Here is a 24648-nt window from a genome sequence, read left to right on the forward strand (position 1 = left end):
GCTTAGTGGCCGCACTAAGATCTTTTTCATTTCCTGGTTGCTGTTTGTGCCAAAAATTTGACCACTGGATTATCTGGGCCTTGCTATATTTTGTTAAAGCCAAGCAAATCAGTTGTGGCAATAACCTTTGGAGACTAGAATATATTTCAGGAATATCAAGTCAAAGAGTTACTGTTTTTCCCTCATTCTAATTTACGACCCTCTGCTGTTAGTTTTTTTTTTTTTTAAGATTTTATTTATTTATTCATGAGAGACAGAGAGAGAGGCAGAGGGAGAAGCAGGCTCCCAAGGAGCAGGGAGCCCGATGCGGGACTCGATCCCAGGACCCTGGGATCATGACCCGAGCCGAAGGCAGACGCTTAACCATCTGAGCCACCCAGGCGCCCCCTCTGCTGTTAGTTTTATCTCTTCTAGTGTTGCTAGAGAAAGTCATAGCATCTTTCCGATTTAATACATTCATCATGCCTGCCCAACACTCAGCGGTCTTGCTGGCTTATTGTATTATTCATACTGAAGATTTCAGACTTACTCTTATTTTAACTCCCCACTTGAATGTAAGCTCCATAAGGGCAGAGACTTTATGTTGTTTCCTTGTATTCTGAGCACTTAGGATTGGAATCTGCAAAATATTACAGAAAGAAATAAAAAAAAAACCTAAATAAATGGAATGATAGTATATATCATGGGTCAGAACACTCAGTATGAAGATGTCATTCAAAGCAATTCCAGTCAAGATACCAAGTTTTGTGGGGTTTTTTGGCAGAAACTGAGCCGATTTTAAAATTCATATGGGACCAGAAGGACCAAGAGCAGCTACCTTGAAGAAGAACAAAGCAAGAGGACTACCCAATAGAAAGCTGTAATAATTAAGACAGTGTGGTAGACTCAAGGATAGAAAAAGTCAAGAATGGGATCGCATAGAGAGTCCAGAAACCGATCCACAAAAAGGATACTGAAACCATTGCGGGTAGAATGCTCTTCTCAACCAGTGGTGCTGGGTGAAGCAGATATACACATGAACCAATATGAATCTCAATTATTACTTCATACAATATACAAAAATATTTCCAGATGGATTGCAGATTTAAATGAGAAAGGTAGGGGCACCTGGCTGGTTAGTTGGTAGAACATGTGGCTCTTGATCTCAGGGCTGTGAGTTTGAGCCCCACATTGGGAGCAGAAATTACGAAAAAATAAAAAAAGAAAAAACTTAAAAAAAAGTGAGAAAGGTAAAACAAAGTTTTTAAAGGAAAATGTAACAACATCTTTGAGATCCTGAAGTAGGCAGGTTTCTTAAGTAGAACATAAAATCACTAATCATAAAGGAAACTAATAAATCTGGACTATATTAAAATTAAGGAAGTCTAGGGGCACCTGGGTGGCTCAGTTGGTTAAGCATCTGCCTTCAGCTCAGATCATGATCCCGGGGTCCTTGGATCGAGCCCCATGTTGGGCTCCCTGCTCAGCGGGGAGCCTGCTTCTCCCTCTGTCCCTCACCCCACTCATGCTCTCTCTCTCAAATAAATAAATAAATAAATAAAATCTTTAAAAAAATAAAATTAAATTAAGGAAGTCCATTTATCATGATGCACTATTGAAAGAAGGAAACGGCAACTCACAAAGCGGGAATAGATACTTTCAGTACAAGTATCTGAAAAAGGACTCTAATATAGCATAAATAAGGAACATCTACAAATCAGTATGAAAAGGAGACAACCCAGTAGACAAATGGGTAAAATATTTGAATGGGGACTTCACTGAAGAGTAGTAATCCAAATGGCCAACAGACGTATGAAAATAAGCTCGCCTTCATGAGTCATCAAGGAAATGCAAATCAAAACCAATATGAGACATCACAACATGCCTACCAGAATGGATAAAAAGGGAAAAAAGACAGAAAATACCACGTGCTGATAAGATTGTGAACAACTGATCTTCCTACCTTGTTGGGAGAATAGTAAATTTATTCACTTTGGAAAGCTGTTTGGTAATTCTACTAACACTGAAAACATGGAACCGCATCACCCAAAAATTCCATTCTTAGGTATAGACCCAGCAGATATGTGTACAGATGTCCACCAGAAGATGTGTACTAGAATGTTCACTGCAACACTGTTCCAAACAGGCTCAAAATATTACACCAATATATTTTGGAAACTACTACTCAAACACCCACCAATGGTTGAATGGTTTTCATTCCATTCACACAATGGAACACAACTTAGCAATGAGAATGAACAAACTTCAGTTACACAAAACAAAATGGATGAATCTCACGAACATAAGGCTGAGGGGAAAAAAATTCAGCCATGAATGAACTCACAGACACCATGTGGGCAAAAGAAGTCAGATTCAAAGGAGTACATACTCTATGACCCCATTTATAATTGCATTTGTGAAAGGTACAAAAAGAGGCAAAACTAATCTACAGTGTTAGAAGTCAGGAGAGTGGTTACCCTCAGTGGGGAGGGGCAGTGGCTCGAAGGGAGCACTTGGGGAGATCCTGGGAGTCTGGTTACATTGTCCTTTTTGAGGTGGGTGCTATTTGCACAGCTGTATTCAGTTTATGTATGGTCAACATGCTCCATATTCCTGATACTTGCATTTTGCTCTATGTATATTTGAGCGAAAAGGTTCTATGTTACAATCAAGTGACCATCAAGTGTTCATCATATGAAAGAGAAGTTAATGAAATGCTGACAATTAAGAACCAAAGGATTGGCACAGGCTTAGCTGCTGTAGGAGCTTGGAGGTAGGAGTAGTCCCTGGGGTCTTCCTGGAGGAAGGTGTGCTGGAGCGGCCTCAAACAACAGACAGGCTTTGGATGAAAAAGAATAGGTTCTTTGGCTCCAGACAAAAAATAACTTTTGAAAAGTAGGTCACTAGTTATGGCCTATTCTTCTGACCCAGAGAAGTCTTTCTGACCAGACTTGCATAATTCTTTTTTTAATGAAGATTTTATTTATTTATTTGAGACAGAGAGAAAGAGAGAGAGAGAGAGAGAGAGAGATGAGCAATGGTGGTGGGTGGGGGGCAGGGAGAGGGAGAGGCAGACTCCCTGCTGAGCAGGGAGCCCATCCCAGGATCCCAGGATCACAACCTGAGCCAAAGGCAGACATTTAACAGACTGAGCCAGCCAGGTGATCCCAGCCTCGCATAATTCTTGAAGGAAAAGACTAAATGGGAATTTTAGCATGGAGTAGCGGGTATGGAGAAAGGCAGACATAACTATAAGACTGGAGTAAAATTACTTTGCTTCTCTGAGTCTCAGTTTCTTCATCTGTAAAATGGAAAAAATAATGCCCCTCAGAGGATTGTGGGAGTTAAATATGATGGTTGGCATTAAAAAAAAAAACCAAAACGTTAGTTAAAAAAAAAAAAGATGAGCCCTACTTGGCCTTTATTAGTCCCTAAATAGCGTATTAGATTTTGGGTTTCTGGACCTCACCCCCTGGATGCTCCCCAAGCATCTGTGGGCGACCATGGTAAATATATAAATAGCAGACTCCAGCCTTCCTGTCGCCCAGGTTGGAATTGCTGTTAATCAGCACAGAGGCTGAGGGCACCGGTGCCGGGATGATTCACAGAGAGGGCTGGAGTGGGTCTAGGCTCGTTATGCAGTTTATGAATTTAATTCCCTTTGGCTACTCCATGCCCTGCCCGGAGATGAAGCAGCACTTTTATTTGAGGACAAGGAGCCAGCTCACAGTGGGTTCTCAAGTTCTCCGGTGGCAAATGTGCTTGGTTCGTCAGCCTCTTTGAGGTTGCTCCCTCCTACTGGAATCCTGGAGGTGCAATGTCATGAGTTGCAGGACTCCTGGCAAACGAGAGATGGGGGGTGAACTCAAATGTCCATTGCCAAATCTGCTGCAGACTAGGGGATTTTACCACCTCTTGCCTGGGCCTCTTGGGACAGCCTCCTAAATTGTCCCCCTGTCTCCAGACTCTCATCATTACACCCACTTTCAGAGTGAGGGTAAGGCTCAACCTTGCTGAGTGTTGGAGACCCCTCAGGGAGACCACCGAGATGGTTGCTGTGTGTCAGGGCAGGGATGACAGTGGCACAGCACAGGCAGCTGGATGGGGACAGATGAGCTGTTGGAAAAGCTATTAGATGAAGCCAACAGGAAGTAAGGTGGAAGCGACAGGAAGTCGAATCAACAGGAAGTCAAGTTAAACTGAGAGAAAATAACAGAGTCAACAGGAAGTAAGGTAGGACTTAGGAATCAACAGAAGGAAAACCATCTGGGTGGGTGTGTGTGTGAGGTGGGGAGAGTAAAGAAGGGGGGGGAGGAGTGCAGAGTGTGTCTCCCCAGGCTTTTTCCTGGAACCCATATGATGGGGTTGCCACTTGCAGTGGTGGGGAGCACAGGTTGTCTTAGCCTGGGCCCCCCCAGAAAGAGGACCTGAGAGAAAGACTGGCAGTGGGGTTGTTCACTTGAGAATGTAATGTCAGAGAGCAGGAATGAGGGCCTGGGCAAGAGAAAGGGGCAGGACAGAACCCAATGCCAGGAGGCGTTATGGCGTTGGCCACCACCACGAGTGACTGTTTGCTCAATCCCGTGGACCTTCTGAGTCACTTTACGAAGCACTTCCCAGGACTGTCCCTCCAGGTGAAGAAAATGGGGGTTATCAGCTCCTATCCCATTGGTCAAGAGCTGCCCATAGTTGCCCACAGCTGCCCTACATTCCCGTTGGCAGAAGCAAGACTGTCCAGGAGGGTGATGCCCATGAGAGAAGCCTGGGAACAGGGGGCAAGAGTATCATGTCCTGAAGCTGAGACAAAGCACCTGCACAAAGCTGGTGGAAGCTCAGCCGAATGGCCATCCCAGCAGTGGCTAGTAGAGAGATGAGGCCACAGAGAGCTGCGCAGGAGCCCATTCCCAGGTCAAGGTGAATGTATTAAAATAGGAAAGGCTTGGCCTCCCTCTCGTGTCATTCCTCTTGTGGGAATGACAAACAGCCAAATCACACGACAAACTGGTGTGTGCTCCACAGTGAATCATTAGCAGTACCCTCCTGGCTCTGAGTCAGACACTGCTCTTAATTAAGTGCTTTCCCATGAATTTGCTCACTTAATTCTCACAGCATTCTTGCAGGGAGGTACTCTTAATGATCCCCACTTCACAGATAAGATGGGGCCTTGTCCAAAGTCAGAAGCTAGTAAGTGGCAGAGCTAAGATGCAAGCCTTGTAACCCCTGTGGACTTACCAAAGGAAGTAGATGCCGAGTTCGGTAGGTGGCGGGGGAGGGGGGGGCAGGTTGGCCATCACCTGGTGGGAATGATGCCCCTTTGTATTTTTGCAAAGGCACTCACATCCATGGTTGAATCAGTACTGGAAATACAGGGCAGAACTCCCCATTATTAGCTTCATTTTACTGAAGAGGAAACAGAAGCCGACAGAGATGAAGTGTTTTTTCCCCGGTCATGCAGAGGATCTCGAGGTACTTACTGCAAGAGCCTGCAGGGACCAAACTTGGACCCTTCCACATCCTTACCCGCGCAGCCCAGGTGACTCACCCCCCGGCTCTGAGCGCCGGTGCTCCTGACAGCGTAACAGTTGAGGGCATGGAGTGTTGATCCAGCTTCGTGTGAGCCTGACTCCTGGGCCAGCTGAGTGAACTTGGGCAGCGGATCTACCCTCTCGTTGCTCTGTTCCTCATCTGCAGACAGGATGAGATAAAGGGGCAGTTGGGGGATGGACGGCTTAACACTGGCAAGGTGCTGAGCAGGGGGCCTGGCACATTGGGCAGGGGGCATGGAGAAAGGCCTGCTCTGACTGTGATCGAAGTAGGAGGCATCGCTCAGCCTTGCCCGCTTCTGAGACTAGGGATGGAACAGACACTCTGTAAAGTATATGGTGAGGCAAGGAATCCATCAGAGAGGGACGCTTCCCTGCTTGGAGCCCTTCTTCCTTTAAAACCTGCCCCTCAGAGAGGCCCTGGCACTGGTCCGTCAGCCACCGTCCCCATGGCCCAGGGTCTCCACTCACTTCCCTTGGTCTCCCACACTTGCCACCACCCATCCTTCTCCCTGTCCCACGGCATGGGCTCCCTGTCCTGGCTCTTGACCTCCATTCATCATGGAGGTCATCATGTTCTGTGTGAGCTCCCCGGGACCCCACCAGACTCCACCTGCCCAGAGGGTCCTTGGATGCTCATCTCAGTATTTTAACTCGATGGAAACTCCTTGAGATCAGAGGAGACCAAGTGCTATTCATCTTTGTATTCCCCTGGGTGCTGAGATCAGTGCCAGGCCCAGCAGAGATGGCCGAGGAATAATAATGATAAATAAATCCATAAATACATAAACATGTGCATATATATGTATAGTGCTCTCATGCTATACACTAATATACTCTCATATATATGTAGGAATGTATGTACCGCTACACACAGTATAGTATATATAGTATATGTACTCATATACTATAGTATATGTATATATAAAATATGTATTTATGTATATATAGTATACAGTATAACATTGTATCCGGTATAGTATACAGTATATATGGATATGGATGTAGATACACATAAACACACACACAGAGTACTCAGGCTCCAGGTAACCCTCTCAGCAGCCCTATGAGGCAGGTGCTATTCCTGTCCCCATCTTGTAGAGAAGGAAACTGAGTCGTGCAGATGCTAAGTGACTTACCCACAGTCTCACAGGGAGGCGGCAGGACCCGGACTCAAGCATAGGCAGTCTAGCTCCAGAGTCATGCTCCCGTCCTCGAGCAGGTGCAGGCTCTCTGGATGAACGGACCAGGGGACAGATGTGGATTGAAGATGAATGACCCCCCCCCCCCCCTCTGCCCAACCCCCCCCCCCGAGTTCTTCTGCAGGCAATTTGACCCCTTTGCTCTGACCACCCCCCCCAACCCCTTTGCAGTTGGAGATGACACCTCTGACTAGTCTTCCAGCGACTTGGAGGTGATCTTCCCTGGAAACAACTGTCCTGAGCTTTACTCAGCTCCTTGGGCTGGTCATCTGCTAGTGTGACATCCGGGCGTTGGATTGGGATCAGGGTCCCCAGACACCCACCTGTCTCCGGAGGAGCCGGCAAGGATTACTTGGCTTGCATTACATCCAGGGAGAGAGGGTGGAGGGAATCCTTAGGAAGAACCCTGGAGCTTTTCTCCTGGACCCTTGGAGCCGTGGGTAAGAGTGAAGCTTTTAGTCACACCTAGTGTTCCCTCCTAATGACCTCGGGCAATTTTATCCCTCCCAAAGTCTCAGCTTCCCCCTCTATAACTTGAGATGGTTCCTAAGGGCTTTCTTGTGTTAATAGCCCCTGAACCCAACCATTGTCTTCCTTCCAGTGGCTCCTAGATCCCTGGGGCTGTCCCTGGTCTTTTTTCAAAAACAGGTAAGCACTGCCAGCCCATTCATTCTTCAACAGGACCTGCAGTGCCCCAGTGAGGACCTACGGTAATGGATCTTGCCGTTCCAAACAAAATAGCGTCAGAGGGATTTTTGTTTGTTTTTTAAGAGGAGGATAAAAAAGGACGAGCACCTTGGTAGGATGTTGACTTTGCCTTCCTAATTAAATCTAGGGGAGAATCCTTGCTGAAAAAGAGGGCCAACAAAATGTATCTCTGAAATTAATTATGATCCCTGAGTCAACAATGAATGAGCAGTCGCTTTCTCCCGTGTTCCTCTGACTTGGATAATTCTTTTTATAAATTCAGTTATTCATGCTTTCAACAAACACTGTGCTTTTAGGCCCCGGGCTGGATGCTGGAGATTTGCAGATAATAATGAGGTTGACTAACATCAGGTACCAAGCCCTGGGATAAGGATTTTCATGCATCATCCTATTTAATCCTTGGAGGTAGGGGCTCTTATTATCCCCATTTCATAGAGGAAGAAGCAGGCTGAACATGATTAATTGTTTAATATCACAGATAGTCAATGGCAGAGCCCAGGGTAAGCTGCTTTTATTCTAGTGTCTTTAAACCGGTACAGTGGCCTGGTAGGGGACCCTCTGGCCCTTTCTTTGAAATGGACAGGGGACATCTCTCACTCTTATATGGTGCATCTGAAAGCATCTTCAGAAACTTTTTATTTTAGACTGGAAGGAAACAATGCATTTGCTGCCAATTTCAGCTTCAGGACAAGTCTCCTACCCCTACCCCCTACTAGATTAGATTGCTACCCCTAAGCCCCTACTATCCAGAAAGTGTGGCAACCACTGTAGGGACACAAAGAGATAAATATCTTAGTGCAGCAGTAGTCCAGGTGTTGAGATAAGGGTCTTTATAAGGCATAACGGGGACCCAAGGGAGAATCGGCTTCTCTGGAGGGGATGACAGAGCACCTGTCTGGCTCTGACCCCGCTTTGCAGTTGGAGGTGACACCTCTGACTAGTCTTCCAGGGACCTGGAGGTGATTTGCACGTCTGATATTTGTTAGGACAGGTAACACTAGCTACGGTAGTGAGGAATGCCCCAAATTTCAGTAGCTTAACCCAGTACAGACTGATGTCTCATTCCAATGTGGGCATTCTTGCTCAGGGGTGATCTTTCCCCAGGCCATTCAGAGACCTGCAGCCCTTCCATGGTGTGGTTATGCTATCCCTAGGATCTCAGAGTCCTCTGCTGGATCCTCTGTCTCTGGCGCCGACCCAGGGGAAAGGAGAGAGGCCGGCCACGGGATGGTCTCACGGGATGGGGTGTGAGAGTCTCTTATCACTTATGGCTCATTGCCCAGAATAAAGAATTCCAGGCCCACCCAGCTGCAGAGGAAGCTGGGAAATGGAGTCTAGTTGTGTAGACAAGAGGAAAGGAAGCAGGTTTGGAGCTGATTGGTCCCCTCCATGTGCCTCCACACTAAATCCACGCACTCCCCTGTACCTGCTTCTGTGCAGGTATGTGTTCCTATCAGAGGGTGAAGCTGCTTCTCATCTGCTCAAGAGGGAGCAGAAGGTCTTGGGCATAAAAGATGCTCTGCACCTTTCTGTTGGAAGATTGATCAATGCATAAAAGGGGACTTGAACTGGATCTTACTTGAAGTTAATGTAATTTTGAACTAACACCATGATTTGCACAGGCAATGCTTACTTGTATATATGAAACGTTCTAATTTGAAAAAGAAAAAAAAAATCTTTGAATGTGAAGAACCTTTATTCCTTGGAAGCCTACCTGTCCTGACCATTAAATCAAGCCTGAGCACTGTCACTCATGGGATGGCTGGGCAGGTAGATGGCAGACAGAGTGCACAGGATGCATTAAACTAGTCTGTATGCTATTTTAGCATGAGTCTCATAAACCCAACCTAAAACAGGGTGACAAACATCATTCTTCTCTGCAAAAGAGACAGCATTTTCTTTGTCAATGACTCTCATTATTGGGTTCATGGTGGTAACCGTGGTTGGTCAGCACCGCCCTCCCCCAAGCACCATATGCATTAAAGACAAACAGACGGGCACAGGCTAGTGAGAGGAACAGCAGCTGTCAAATGTTAAGGAAGCTCTGGAATATTAGACCAGGGTTCCTCGGCACTCCTGACAACTTGGCAATCATTCTTTGTTGTGGGGGCCGTCTTGGGCATCATTGTGGGGTATTTGGTAGCATCCCAGGCTTATACACATACACCACCCCCTTCCCAGCTCCCACAACTTAAAATGTCTCCAGACATTGCCAAATGCCTCTGGGGGACAAAATCCCTCAGGTTGAGAACCAATCTAGAGAGTTCCTGATGGAAAGTGTAGACGGGAGGGCCACATCCTCTAGTTTTCTGTCCCACTCTCTGTGAGAAGCAGCACATGAATCATGGGGCATTATTGCTTCTGACAAGGTGTCTGCATGCATCTCAGTCATATTTAAGGAAAATGTGGCTGCAGATGCCCTCTGAGCTGTCACCAGCAACCCCCCCCAAGCAGAAGTTCGGACTGGAGGGATGGGGCGTGCAGTCCAGGCTGCCTTGCCTGGTAGGAGCCATTGGAGCAAGATTGTTCCAGGCAACACGTCATGCGGGGGTGTCCACAGCGGGCGTGGGGGTGGGAGTGGGGTTCTCTCCCAGTGGCCTTGGTCAGCTCTGGCTGCTCATAGAGAGAACTCTCCAGCACCAGGAGGCACAGAAGCCTTGGTCACAGTAAGTGCTGGAGGGGCCTCCCCCAGCTCTCGGCACCCACTGCCCTAACTCAAAGAGAAGAGATCCTTGCTCAGTGTGACTCCCCTACCTTAAGTAACACAGCTTTTCCAGGGGTGTCTGTGTCATGACTCCTTACATCTGGTGTCTCTTTGCTGGTTTGAGTTCCACAACAACCACGGGAGGTAGATGTGTGGGGATCACTAGCCCATTTTACAGATGAGGATACTGAGACCAAGGGCCGTTGAGTGACTTTGCCAACAAAGACTTGAACCTCGCATCATTCAAGTCGCAAGTGATGGTCCATCTGAGCTTAGACTCGAGGGCCGTTTCTGCTCTTGTGTAGCTGCTGCTTGAGAGGCAAAGTTAGGAGGGAATTCGCCATGGTGAGCTCTGGGGCACACAGGGTTTCAGAGGACATGTGTTTTTCTCATTCCCCGCCTCTTCCTTAAGCAGGATACCCCGGGGGTAGAAGCATGGGCCCTGGGGTCAGATGACCACCTTCACCTTTCAGCTCCACCAGGTCCAAACCTTCAACAAAATGCCTTCACCTGTGTGAGCCTCAGTTTCCCCACGTGCAAAACAGGTATACTAATAGGCACTCCGGCTTGTGACCCTGACGCATGGAGCCGTCAGCACCATGTCCTGCTTCGGTCATGCTCCCTTCCCATGAGCCCTGATTGTCCCTTGCATGGTTTGTTTTTCTGCCGCTCAACACAGCTGGCTCTGCGGTCCATAAAACGGGGGTGAATCCCTCACAGAAGAGGTTTGTTGTTGTTTTTGAGAAACGTAATTAAAATCTAGAAAGAGTTCACTAATTCTGGAAAGAAGACAAGTCTCAGCTATGTGGCTCGTTCCCTGCCCCCCCCGCCGCGTTCCTATTATCTCAGATGCTTTTGAGTAGGCTGTTCTTTAGAGAATGCTTTTTTGCTTTTTTTCAGAGTAATTAGTATTTATTAGTTTGGCAATGTTTGATGAGACAGGCAATGAGGGCTCAGTAAGCTGGCAACACAACTGAGTAAATGGAGGGCACAGAGGGTGGAGGTCCAGCTCAAAGGAAGGCTGGGGGTTCATCCACATCTGTCAGGTGGCCCCAGAGGTTGGGAGGAGAAGGACACTGGTGCACGTGGATTATGCAGGAGAAGGGGCTAGAATGTGGCTCCCACCAGGCCGGAACTGAGCTGCGGGCATCACCTTCACTTTTCATTCATGTTTAACCCCCACACCAACCTAATGAGGAGGAAACATTCTCCAGAAAGGCCTGAAACCCCCAGTCTGTCTCCACTGAACTAATATATTTATGGCACTTTGTTGTGTGAGATCATTTCATTTGATTATCACAAATTGTGCACCTTGTATATCATTATCCCCATTTGACAGATGGGGACATTGAGGCCAGACTAGTTCGGTGGCTTAAACTTAAGCAGCTGTCTCCTGGCAGAGCTTTATGGACACCCCACTGTGTCTCAACCTCCCAGAACAAAGTGGGTCTGGGCTAAAGGAGAGATGATGGTGTTTTGCTGGGGAGACAGGTTGCTGATGCATTTGATGGGGAGATAGCTTCACAATACTTTGCAGTTAGCATTTTGCATTTGTCCCATTGTGGGAAGTCCAAGGTTAGGGAGACAAAGGCTGATTGGATTGATAGGAATTAAGGAAAGGGTGGAGGCAACAGGGAAAGAAAGCTGAGCGTTGGAAGGAAGGACTGACCCTCAAGGAGTGGACAATCAAGTGGAATGGTGGGTAGATAGAAGACATTCTGAGAAGAAATAGAAGCTGAGTATGTTGGCCTAAGCACCTTCCTCACTAGAATAACCGGAAGGATCTCAGAGGAAGTGAGAAATGGGGAGGGACGGTGACTTCTAAGCCCAGACCATGATAAAGTTCATCAAAGACTTTTGAAACCTGGTCCTCTAAATACCCAGAAAAGGAGACCATTTGGATCCTTATTTACTTTCAGTTTCTAGGCTCTGTTGTGTCTCTCTTCTTAGAACCACAGGGAGAATTTCAGAAGGCGCTCTGAACTGCATTAATCAGATCAGCAGGCCACAGCTTCTATGTAACTCTTTTGATGCACTTAAATGGTCTGTTTCCCTGGCGCTATGAAGACTGGGCAATGTTTCATGTAGAGAAGAACTCATTTTCTCTCTTGACCAGGTTTTCAACCTTGGTCTGTAGACTAGAAACTTTTGTTCTTTTGAAATTGTTGGAGTTTTCTACCCTTTAGTGTGTCTTAAAAATTCACAGCTCCTGGAAGTAGGAAGGCTTTCTGGATTGGCGAGATGGGTAAAGGGACTGAACATGGGTGTCTTGGACCCTCTGGGCTCTTTCTCTTGGCATATGCAGACTACAGAGAATGTACCTTCCCTCCCGCTCCTGTCTTCCTTGGGACAAGCCAAACTGGGCAGGGCCCAGAACAGTCTTGGTGACTCAGTGGAAACTTTCTTGTCTTCTGTGATGGACAGGGTATGAGTTGGTCCCAATTCTCCTTTAGCTGCATAAGTGTCTCTTCTGCAGACCTGACTCCCGTATGTTGTGTATATTCCATGATCTAGGTTTCTCAGAAGAGATGAAAACTATGCTCAGTTGTGAGAAATGAGTCAACTGGATTGGGATTGAATTCCAAGTGGATTGGAAGAACAATCCAGAGGGCATGACTTGAGCAGCAGTATGGAGGTGAGAGACAGGGATGTTTGTCCACGTATCTATTTCCACAGAGTAGGAGGTGAGTCAGGGAGAAGCAGGAGCAAGACAAGAGTGGTCAGTTCAGTAACACAGGATCTTCGGTGCTCGGCTCTGACTTTATTGTGTAGACTAATGAGCTCTGAAACATGTTTCCTAGAAAAAGAATCCCGTGATATGCTCGTTAGGAAAAAGTCCTGAGGCCAAATATGTTCGGGTAGTGTTTTATGATTCCCAACAAACAGTAGCACATTAGGGACTGAGAAGTTTTGCAATGAAGAAAACTATTCAGTTTATTGATTTAGTTATAATTTTTATTTATTTATTTAAAAATTTTTAAGGTTTTTTTTTTTAAGATTTTATTTATTTATTTGACACAGAGAGAGAGAGAGTACAAGCAGGGGGAGAGGCAGGAAGAGGGAGAAGCAGGCTCCCACTGAGCAGAGAGCCCGACGTGGGGTTCAATCCCAGGACCCTGGGATCATGACCTGAGCCGAAGGCAGACGCTTAACTGACAGCCACCCAGGCGCCCTGGTAACAATTTTTAATGCTCTGAAAATCCAGTACTTCGGAAATCTCTTTGGCAAACACTGTTTATGGGTAATCAAGGGTCTTGTTTGAAATGTTTTACAAAGGAGAGCGATTCCATAGGATTTATCTTTAACTGGGGAGGATGGATTTGAAAGAAACAAAGCTGTTTGTAGGAGACTAGTGAGGAAAGGGTTATAGGAATTTAGGGAGAGATGTTAAGGATGTATAAAACACTGGTGAATATTGAAAAAGGAAATAATTTCAGAGGTATTCAGGAGGTAAAATAATCAGAACCTAGAGATCTATTGATTGTGATTGGCAATGGGAGAAAGAGTCAAGGATGATTTTCAGGATTAACCAGGTAGATGGTCATGCCGCCAACTAAGAGAGAGAGAACACTTTTGGACATGTTGGGTTTGAGAAGCCAACGATGTGTCAAGGTAGAAAGATCTGGTATGCAGATAACTGTGAGTCTGGCTCACTGGAAGAAGTTTCTGGCTGATTATACAATCTTTGGAGTTGTGGGTAGTTAGCTGGTAATTTGAAAAATGGCACTGAACAAGAGCCCCTAGTCAAAGGTGTGTTTAAAATTAAAAGAGCCACAGACTGAGAATAGAATGTTAAGAAATAACATTTAAGTGATGGAAAAGAGGAGGAGCCTATGGGGAATTCTGGGAGAGAATAAAAGTGATATGAGGTAAACCAGAAGCTGAAATGCCATGGAAACCACGAGAATAGGAGATTCAAGAAAAACCCAATAATAAGCAGAGTCAAATCTGGGAGACAGGCACAGTGAGATGAGGCATAGAAGAAACATATCACCATTGGTTCTTGGGAGTGGTTCCAGAAGAGTGGTAGAGGTAAAGGCCAGTTTTAATGCCCTGAGAAATGAAGGGGAGTCAATGAATGGCATTAAAGACAACTCCTTGGGGCGCCTGGGTGGCTCCGTTGGTTAAGCATCTGCCTTGGGCTCAGGTCATGATCCCAGGGTCCTGGGATCAAGACCCGCATCGGGCTCCCTGCTCAGCGGGGAGCCAGCTTCTCCCTCTCCCACTCCCCCTACTTGTGTTCCCTCTCTCGCTGTCTAATCTTTAAAAAAATAAATAAATAAAGACAACTCCTTTGACGCAATGAGAAGAAAAAAGCCAGGGGAGAGGTTGTATGAGAGCTAAAGCTGAAAGAGACATAAGCCCACAGCCAGCAGGAGAAGAGGAGATTACAGGTACACAAACAAGAGGGGGCAGTTCATGGAGGAAGGAGAGAGAACATGGAATAGGAAAGAATGAATGCTGAGAAAGGACAGGTCAAAGGTTTTGACAATGACGGGATGACCTCATTAAGGAAGGACCATGAATTTTTAGCAGACATAATCGGTGCAGCCGCCTGGTGGCTTGGTGGCTCAGCGATCTAGCCCAGGAGCAGAGAGGGAGATGGGGTTTTTCTGCCTTGGTGTTTTGCCTGCTGCATGCAGTGCAGGCGTAGAGGTACCATGAACTCTGGGATGTTGACTAAAGAATGGCTTAGACAGTTTACCATGGAATAAAGGCTGGGTAGGGACAGAAAAAGGGCACAAGGGAGCCCAAGACTTGGAGAAGACGGAGAGGCTGGGGGATGAGGAGTAGTGCCTCTGAAGCTTCCCTGGAATTGAGGGCATGAGAAAATGGGAAGATTAGACCAGAGTGGGGAATACTAGATATTGTGACTTCAGAAGGAAATTCCCAAAGAGAGGGAGTGACCCTGCAGGGGGCGGTTGGAAAGTCAGGGATATGAAGAGGTTCCAGAATTGGAGGCTGAGGTGTTGCTGGATCCCCTGCAGGGAGGATGAGGCTGGGGTGGAGCATCTCCTCCACTAGGTTTGCAATACGATGTGTTAAAACATGCTGGACCAGCATCTCCTGTTCTTGACACACACGACCACCTACCTATTGAGCATTCCACCTGGATGCCTTACAGCTACTTCAGCCTCAACTGGTCAATAACTGATCTCATTGTGGTTTCCCCCCAAAGAGTCTTCTCTTTTCTCTTCCTGAGCTCCATCTTGCGATTGATGGCCCCACCATCTGCTTAGTAACTCAGGCCAGAAATCTGTCTCTCTGATATATCTCATATTCCAGTGATCTCCTCCTCTCCTCCCCATCCCCATCACTGTTATCAAGAACCTTTTCCCTGGGGCAATGATTACAGCCTACCTACAGCTATCCTCCCGAATTTAATTTAGCCTTCAAGATACTGCTAGCATGATTTTCTTAAACTGCTACGCAGAGCATGCCATTCCCCTGCTCAATAACAGAAGTTCCAACCCTTAGCAAAGGACCTTGAACGTCTGTCTCTCCCCTCATTTCCAGCTGTATTTTCTGTGTTTTCTATTCATACGTCCCTAAGTTCTAGCCAAACAAATTTATCTCCTATTCTTGGCTCTTGAGTGTGTCCTACCTCTTTTTCTTTCTTCAGGCTGTTCACTCTGCCTGGAATGCCCTCCATCTCCCCGAATATGGCTTTTAAAACCCCACCCCCTGCTTTTCAAGAACCAGATCAAATGTCACCCTTCCATTAATCTGGTCCCCTTCTGCCTCCCTTCAGCGGAAAGGACCATGCTTGAATTAAACCTCTTCTCACCATTTGCATTTTGTCTGGGCTTCTGGTTGATGCCTTCCACACCTGGCCAAACCTCTTAGACTGTACGTGGTCAGAGAGTAAGGGCCAAGTCTTAATCGTACTCCATGCTGTCTCCTCCAAGGTCCCTGGGCATTACTGAGACTTTGGAGTCTGTTAGAGCAAGTGGGAATCCAGTCTCCAAGTGAAAGCTGTGTGACTTGGGTAAATTTCTGATCCTCTCTGAGCTATAGTTTCCTCCTCCCTAAAGCAGGGATAATGAGACTGACCTCATAGTATCATTATGAGAATTAATCGAGACAATAAAAGCAAAGCAATGAGCATTTGCGTGGTGGATTATAGATGTTAAATAAAACTTGCCTTTTTCCCCGAATTGTAGCTTTGAATATGTGAAAAGAGGAGTGGAACAGGGTGAATCAGATACTGCTCATGACTCTGTGCCTAAGAGGACTCATTTTTGGGGCAAGAGGGTAGGACCAAGGGGATTCCTCTTCCCTTCCTGCTTTGCTTTCTTGCAAAATTTTCTCTAATGGACATTCTATTTTTTAAGTTAGAAAGCATTGTTGTTTTTTTAAAAAGATTTATTTATTTGAGAGAGCAAGAATGAGAGAGAGAGCACATGAGGGGGGGGAGGGTCAGAGGGAGAAGCAGACTCCCCGCCGAGCAGGGAGCCCGATGCGGGACTTGATCCCGGGACTCTGGGATCATGACCTGAGCTGAAGGCAGTCGCTTAACCAGCTGAGCCACCCAGGCGCCCTAAGTTAGAAAGCATTGTTATAAGCCAACGTGTGTGTACGACTTACATTCATATGGAGTAACGCTGTTTTTCACTGACTGCTCTGGAAATTTTCTGGGCTTGCTCTTGAGAGTTTCCATCCACAGGCTGCCAGCTAAGCCACCTGTAAAATGATCATCTCTCTGAACAATCCTGAAGTTCCTCAGATCCCCCACGGAAGCCCTTCTCTCCCCTCCCACCCCACCTTTCCACATTCAATTTCCTTTCAACTGTCTCCAGGGCAGCTCCTGAAATGAGAAGTTTTAATTGTTGTTCTCCACCAGGGTTTGAAAGGGCACACAGGGCATGTTTAATCATTTGTCTTTCCTGCTGGAGTAGGTGCTGTATGAGACACATTTAAGCGGTGCTTCCTCCCCAGATCACGTCGCTACAGCACGATGGCATGCTTGCGGTGGGGAGAGACATCACGCCCGGGATCCTGAGATATGCAGGCGCCACCCCCAAATCCCAGAGGATGACAGGTGCAGGACAGGCCAGCAGGCCAGCATGATTCCAAAATGTGGTGTAGCAGAAAGAACATGGGATGTAGAGCTGGCCCCAGCGGTGCTAGGGTGCTAGTTCTGCTGTGTCCTTGCTTTGTGACTTCAAGCACAGACCTTGTTTTGTCTCTTTGGTCCTTAGGTTGGTCCTGGGGAACATGAGAATACAAATATCTTCTTCTTAGTGTTGTTGGGGGTTAAGTGAAGGTCATGGAAGGCCCCAGCCACATTGTATGTGCATGATGCAAAGGCTCAATAGATGAAAATCCCCCCTTTGCATCTGTGATTTCTCATCTGCCTGGAGAAGATGTGTTTTCAGACAATGTTGACATTCATGTGACATTCCATTTCTGAGCAAGGACCGACAATGTGTGCCCAGATGATATGGAAATATCTGCCCTTGCTCTCAGGGAAGTGAGAGTCTAATGGAGTTTGGGAAAAGCTGATGAGTTAGTTAAGTCCTCAAATCCAGTATTGTTGGTCAGGCAGAGGGAGAGCCTATGGAAGACTCCAGAAAGTACCAGAAGCAACCTGAGCCCAAGACCCAGCTCCAGATAGCACAGCCTCAGTCCCTGAATGCTGATACCCTTCTTTCACAGACGAAAGAGCTCAGGCCCAGGGAGGTTCAAGTGCCCTATTCAAAGATGTGCAGCAGATGCCTGATGTCAGAAACTCAACAACCATTTTTGAGGTGTATGAGCGAACAAGGGGCTAAAGATCATAACTGCCCTCTAGTCTTCAGAAGGCATCTGGGCCCCCCACTCTGTCACAATCTGTCCTCCCAATTTGCTCTATTCATCATTCCAAGGAGCTGCCCTGATCACTGCATGCCCTGGGTCAAGCACCTTTACCAGACTCCCATACCAGCTGGAAGTTCTTGGCATGGATTCAGAGCTCTGCAAAGCCTAACTTGGGTTCACCTGCCCAACCTCATCTCTGATTACAGAATTCTTCCTGGTGATTCTAGGGTCTGGATCTCTATAACCTTTCTGCTCATAATCCTCATAGCTTCCTATGTCCTTGTCTTCGTTTATCTTGATCCCTTTCCTCACTCTTCCCTTAGCTCAAGGGGCTTTTCCTCAGCATTTCCTGCCTTCAGAATTCTAGTTAAACATGATCTCCTTGGAAGGAGTCATGTTCTGTGCTCCCAAAGCACTGCCCATCCCTCGTCCCTCCGCAGTTGGCCTTTCCAAGCCAACTGTGGAGTGGAGCCATTTGAACCTGTTACCCACTTGGGTCAGCTCCTCAAGGGTAACAGAAGGAAACTGATGTGTCTCTGTAGCCCCGACTCCCAGCCCAGGGTTTGGCATGGAGTAGGTGCTCAGTATGAACTTGGTGAATGAACGAATGTATGAATAAATGAGCATAACTCCTGTTCATCTGTAAGGAGCTTGGGGCAAACATGCATGAAGTGGTTGGTTAGCGGAGTTGAGAACATGAGTTGAGTGGGCTATGAGGGATGAGAAGGGGGCTGGGCCCAGATGGGGAGCTTTGGTGAGGATCCTGGCCAGCCTGGGGGCTGTGGACATCATGGGCACCGTGTGGAGGTAGTGGGTAGACACTGCAATGCTTGTTGACATGTAATGAATGTGTATGGTGTGCCAGGACTCAAATCGAGTTTATCCCATGCCTTACTTCATTTACTCCTCATGGCAACCCTACAGAGCACTTCCCACGATCACCCTCATTTGTTATCAGACAAAGGAGTGAAGTGATTCACCCACAGAGACCCAGCTCGTGAGTGGTGGAGCCCCAGTCAAACCACTTCTGTTTGGCCCCAGAGCCTGTGCTCTCAGCCACCTCACTACCTTCACATGACATCCAACAAATAGTGCCCTTACCTGCTACGATGTCTTGCTCAGGGCTAGTCACAGAGCCTAAAGAGTGGACAATGATCTATGCAAAGCTAAGAGAACAGGTGTCATGCAAATAGCTTGGGTCTCTACATGCATGTGTGCACGTGTTTACCAAGGACAGGTCACAACGTTGTCTTACTCCATTTGAGCTGCCATAACAGAATACCATAGATGGGGTGGCTTATCGACAACAGAAATTTATTTCTTACAAGTCTGAAGGCTGGGACATCAAGATCAAGGGGCCAATAGATTCCGTGTTTGGTGAGGACCTACTTCCTGTCTTCTTGCTGGGTCCTCACATGGCAGAAGGGACAAGGGAGCTCTCTGGAGACTTTTTCATAAGGGCACTAATCCCATTCATGGGGGCCCTACCCTCATGACCTCATCACCTGCCAGAGAAGGCCCCACCTTCTAAGACCATCACATTGGGGATTAGGTTTCAACATAGGAACTGGGGGGGGGGCACAAATATTGAGTCTAGCAAATGTTTTTAGGCACGGCTCATACATGCAGAGGTTGTCACAGTTTACCAAGCCCTTTCCCCTCCATTATGTCATTTGATACTCACATCTGTCCTGCAATGCCAGTATTGTTTTACAGATGGAGCTCAGAAAAGATTAAGTAGCAGGTGCATGGTCACATTCTAGAGAGGTGGTAGGATTGGAAATTCAGTGCATGTCCATTGCTTTGTCTTATGAGGGGTCTTTGAGGATCATTAATTAATGACACCCCCCCTTCCCTGTCCAAAAGAGAAGGTGGATAGAACATTTATTAATTTTTTTAGATTTTTATTTATTTATTTATTTTTGAGAGAGAGAGAGAGAGAGAGAGAGTACAAGCCGGGGAAGTGGCAGAGGGAGAGGGAGAGAGAGAATCTCATGGAGCCAACTCCATGCTGAGCACGGAACCCAATGCATGGCTCAATCTCAGGACCCTGAGAACATGACCTGAGTGGAAACCAAGAGTCAGCAGCTTAACCAAGACACCCAGGTGCCCCTGGATGGAATATTTAGATTAGAGAACATGGCTTATATCCTTGGATAAGTGGACTTAGCAAAATTAAACCCTGGAATTAAACTGACTTAACCACTTGGTCCTAGCAGCTGGAGTGGGACTGTCCATATGGGAGCGGGTCCTCCTGGGTCAGTCCTAGGACACAGAAGAGCAGAGAACTCAGGCTTTGGTGGGGAGGCTCACTCTCAATATGAAGACTAAAGGAGCTAACCTGAGCCTGCCTGGTTTAATTTTCCATATTTGCCCATCAGATGAGTCACCTTGGCCCCTGGTGAGATTGAGGGAATGGGGTAGAGAGAGGCCATTAGCAAGGTTCCTTCCACATGGAAAGAAATAGGAAACATGAAGATTTTCACTAATCATGTTCCTTCCTTAACAGTAGAAATATCAAGACTAAAAACTAGCGTTCCCGCCTCACAAGAGGAATCGCTGAAAATGCTGGACCCACTGTCAATGCCAGATTGTTGCAAAGAAAATGTGTATCATGCCTGACTTGAAAGCTATGCATCGCTAGGAAATTTCACTAGGATAAAGCTGGTGAAGGGGACATAGTTTCCCTTCAGTGATGTTGCAAACGATCTTTACATTTCCTTTCTTAGCATCTGGCCAGTGAAGAATGTGGCAGAGAGTCAGGTAAAATTTTCCACCTGATTAAATGTGTCAGAAAGTTAAAACAAGAGCTTTCCTGTGTTGGGGAGCAAGAATGTCCTGTCCCCTTCAAGGTCCTTCTAGCTGGACTAACAATCAAAATGAGACAGATTAGCAGCAGAAAAACAAATTGAATAACGTACATACAGAGAATCCACGTAGATGTGGAAATTCCAAAGGCAGTCAGGCACAGTGAAGTATGTATGTCATCCAGAACTGAGAAGGGGGCAGGGTGACTGGGACTTCAAGGGGGGCCAGAAATGCACTTCATAGGAAGATGGCAAGAAAGTAAATGTTTGGTAAATGTTTGCTGGGTCACTCAGAAACAAGGGGGCATGGAAGGCTGAAAATCAAACATACATTGCTGGGTCCCTCTCTGGCTCCCTTCCCTCGTTCCTATCATTATGTAGTGATCTATGGTGAAAGCGCTCCTTCTGGAGCAGGTCCTCTATTTAAATTATTTTTAGGCAGTAATGGGGGAGGTAAAGAGCTTTTTCTGAATCTGCTGGGTCTTGATTGCTTTTTTTTTTAATTTTTATTTTTTTAAGTAGGCTACACACCCATGTGGGGCTTGAACTCACAACCTTGAGATCAAGAGTCACAGGCTCCACTAACTGAGCCAACCATGTGCCCCTGATGGCTTTTTAATTCAAAATAGTCTTCATGCCAAAGTGGCCCATCTTGGACTGGCCTTCCCTTGGCCCCTACACCTGTAATTAGCATTATTATGGAAAATGATGGCTTTTTAATTTGAAATACAAAGCTACAAAATATGAGAAAATTCTTAAGAGAAGGGTTTTGATGGGAAAGCCTATCCAAAGTTTTAGAACTCTATTTCAGCCTTAGATGTGTGTCCTAAAGATAAAAATTTTAAATAATGTAGAAAGAAACATTCTATATCTAGGAATATATTTGGTTAAATTTAACTAATAATAATTGTTTGAAAAAATACCATAATGTCCCTAGGTGTTTACGCTTTTTAAAAAATCAGTTTTATTGTGGTATAATTTACGTGCTACAAAATTCACCAGTTTTAAGTGTGTCATTTTATGGGTTCTGACAAAGGTAAATAGCCATGTAATCACTAGTAATAGTCAGTGGTTAGAAAAATTTCAAATTCCTTATAGAGCAGTTTATGCCTTTTATCAGTCTTCAAGGGATCATTCGTTGTTCTCTAGAACTTACTGCATTTAACTAATTTCCGTGTAGGAGGGGCAGCAGAGTCTGCTGCAAAGCAAAGTCCCTCAAAAGGGGAGAAAACTATTCGCGGGATAGCAACATTGCCAATGCTGAGTCCATAATAGAGCTGGAAACCCAGGAGCCCACATTGCTGTTTTGCAAGCTCTGGAGCGATGCTCCCCACAGCCCTCTGCCATCCTCCTCAGGGTGGCTCACACCCAGCTCAGCTTACTTTTACCTAACACTTCACTGTGAGAAAGTGCCTTCACAACCATTTTACAGTTTAAAAAGTGCGATGCCTCCATTAACTTATTTAATCTCTTCCTGCTTGCCCTGAAGCTAACTGGGCCCTCCAAGGAATTCACTCAGAGTTGGATCATGAAAATACCCAGCTCTGTGTGTCTGCATCTCTCTTGCCAGGCATGGCTCTCTTAACAGCGAGGTGGATGGCTCCACCACCATCGGGCTGCAGATTGATGGGGGACGATCCATCATTTTGCAGGCTCCATTGCCACAGAACACTGGGTGTTGGGGGCTGATGAACTGGGGAGTCCGATCCAACAGTAATTTGGAACTCGGGCTCCAGAGCCAAGTCCCTGCTGCTCTGGCCGGGATTTGGGGTGTGTGAAAAAAACAGTGCAGGAGAAGGATCCAGAGTGCATCTAAAGAAAGAAGTCTTTGCCAAAGTTCAACTGCAGGGGTGAAAGAGAGTTTAGGTGGGGATGGCAGGCTGTTTTCTCCCCATCTTCAGAGGAAGTGGTCGGCAGGCCCAGGACACGAAAAGAGAATGGAATGGGGGATGACTTATGCCCTTCCCCAGGACAACGCCCGCATCCCTGGCTCCAGGAGGAAGCAGGTCACTAGGATTATACTAAGGCCACTTGGAGGCCATGGCTTAGGGATCAGAGTACCTGGATCCCAATGCCAACTCTGGCATCAAGTTGCGGTTTACCTTTGAGCAAGCCTCTCCCTTTCTCTGACCTTCAATTTTCTCTTCTGTAAAAAGAGGGAAGTTGATGATTGCTGAGTGTCTTCTAGCAGACACTCTAGCAGAACCAGAATTCTAGCACTCCATGGAAGAAGAGCTAGGAGGGAGAGATATCTAAAAGTAGTCACAGGTGATTTGAGCAGTGGGCTGAAGAACAGGGAGGCCGTGTGCTCTGCAGACACAGGTATCTCAGCTGAGTGGTGCCCCAGCTCCTCCTTACTTCGGATGACTCTGCTCTGTGTTCATTTCCCCTTCCTCCTCCCCTGGGTCCTCTCGGATCCCTCAAATCTAGAGCCCTGAAGGATCACCCCAGTTTGTAGTATGACATGTTAGTAGAAGTAGCAAAGCTTTTGGAGTAGGCAGATTTTGACTCAGATACTGGCTCCAACCCTCACTCGCTTGGCAGATTGCCTCTCCTTTCTCATCCATGCCTACGAAAGAGGGATACTGCTCCCTACATCGCAGAGCTGTTGGGAAGATGACATGGGTAAACCACCAATTGTAAAAGTCTCTTGATGAATGAAGGCTATTCTTTTTTTTTAATTTTTTATTATGTTAATCACCATATATTACATCATTAGGTTTTGATGCAGTGTTCCATGATTCATTGTTTGTGCATAACACCCCGTGCTCCATGCAGAAATGTGCCCTCTTTAATACCCATCACCAGGCTAACCCATCCCCCATCCTCCTCCCCTCTAGAACCCTCAGTTTGTTTCTCAGAGTCCATCGTCTCTCATGGTTCGTCTCCCCCTCTGACTTACTCCCCTTCATTCTTCCCGAATGAAGGCTATTCTTAAGTAATAACACTGAAGTAATAAAAGAATCAGAAATACTGACATTGCTCCCACATCCTCCCCATTCAAGCTGTAGGGGCTCTCACGGACAGTATCAGAAATGTGTCTTGACTGTGTGTTCTGGAAGCCCTTCTTCCCCATCCCCCCACACAGGAAAACAAGCCTGGAGCAAAAAGCCTGGCACTGGAACGTGCCCCAGATCCACACTTACTAGCTGAGGGACCTTGAGCCCTCTGAGCCAGTGTTTCTTGTTTGTTCATTCACTCATTTGTTCAGCAGGCTTTTGTTGGGCACTGTGTGCTAGGGGGCACTGCGTCAAAGGAGATATGTAACCCCAACTCCAAATGTCTCAAGGGTTGCCATGGGAATCAGAGGAGATGATGTTGGGGGGCAGTTGGTGGGATTTAAGGAGGGTTCTGAGTAATGGTTAGTATATTATTATCCATAAAGTCATTGCTATGGTGATACACAAGGCCAGGTATAGTGAACCCTGAGTGAGGCAGGAAAGGCCAGAGACTGCTGTGAAGGGGGCTCATGCAGAAATCCAGCGTCTGAGCCAGCAGGACTTGAAGATGGGGAAGAAACTGGCAGTTGGAGCGCGTTTCCTGAATGGCAGGACCAGGTCCACGATTGCTCATCCTTGCATCCCTGGTACCTAAACTCATGCTGGGAACAAGCAAGGGTCTTAGGATGGAAGGGAACAGGGAGGGATGGGCATGGCGGCTACTTCAGCTATGTTTATATGAGGCTTGCAGTCCTAAATATTCATATGAAACCAGTTATCCCACATGTGATGCTCTCTCCAGCAATGCTCAGCTGCTTGGGGGCCAGCACCTAAAGAGGGTCATTGAAGAGGGTCATTGAGCTCAATCTGGTGGCATCTGGCCAAGTAAGAGAAATGGCAGGAGAAGGGCAACAGTGTGGTGCATTCTGCAAGAAATTGACTTTAAGGGTGAACCATAAAGTCTAA

Source organism: Callorhinus ursinus, unplaced genomic scaffold (genome assembly GCF_003265705.2).
Source record: "Callorhinus ursinus isolate GAN/ISIS: 27379988/994484 unplaced genomic scaffold, GSC_fseal_2.0 scaffold8, whole genome shotgun sequence".
NCBI classification, from domain to species: Eukaryota; Metazoa; Chordata; class Mammalia; order Carnivora; family Otariidae; genus Callorhinus; species Callorhinus ursinus.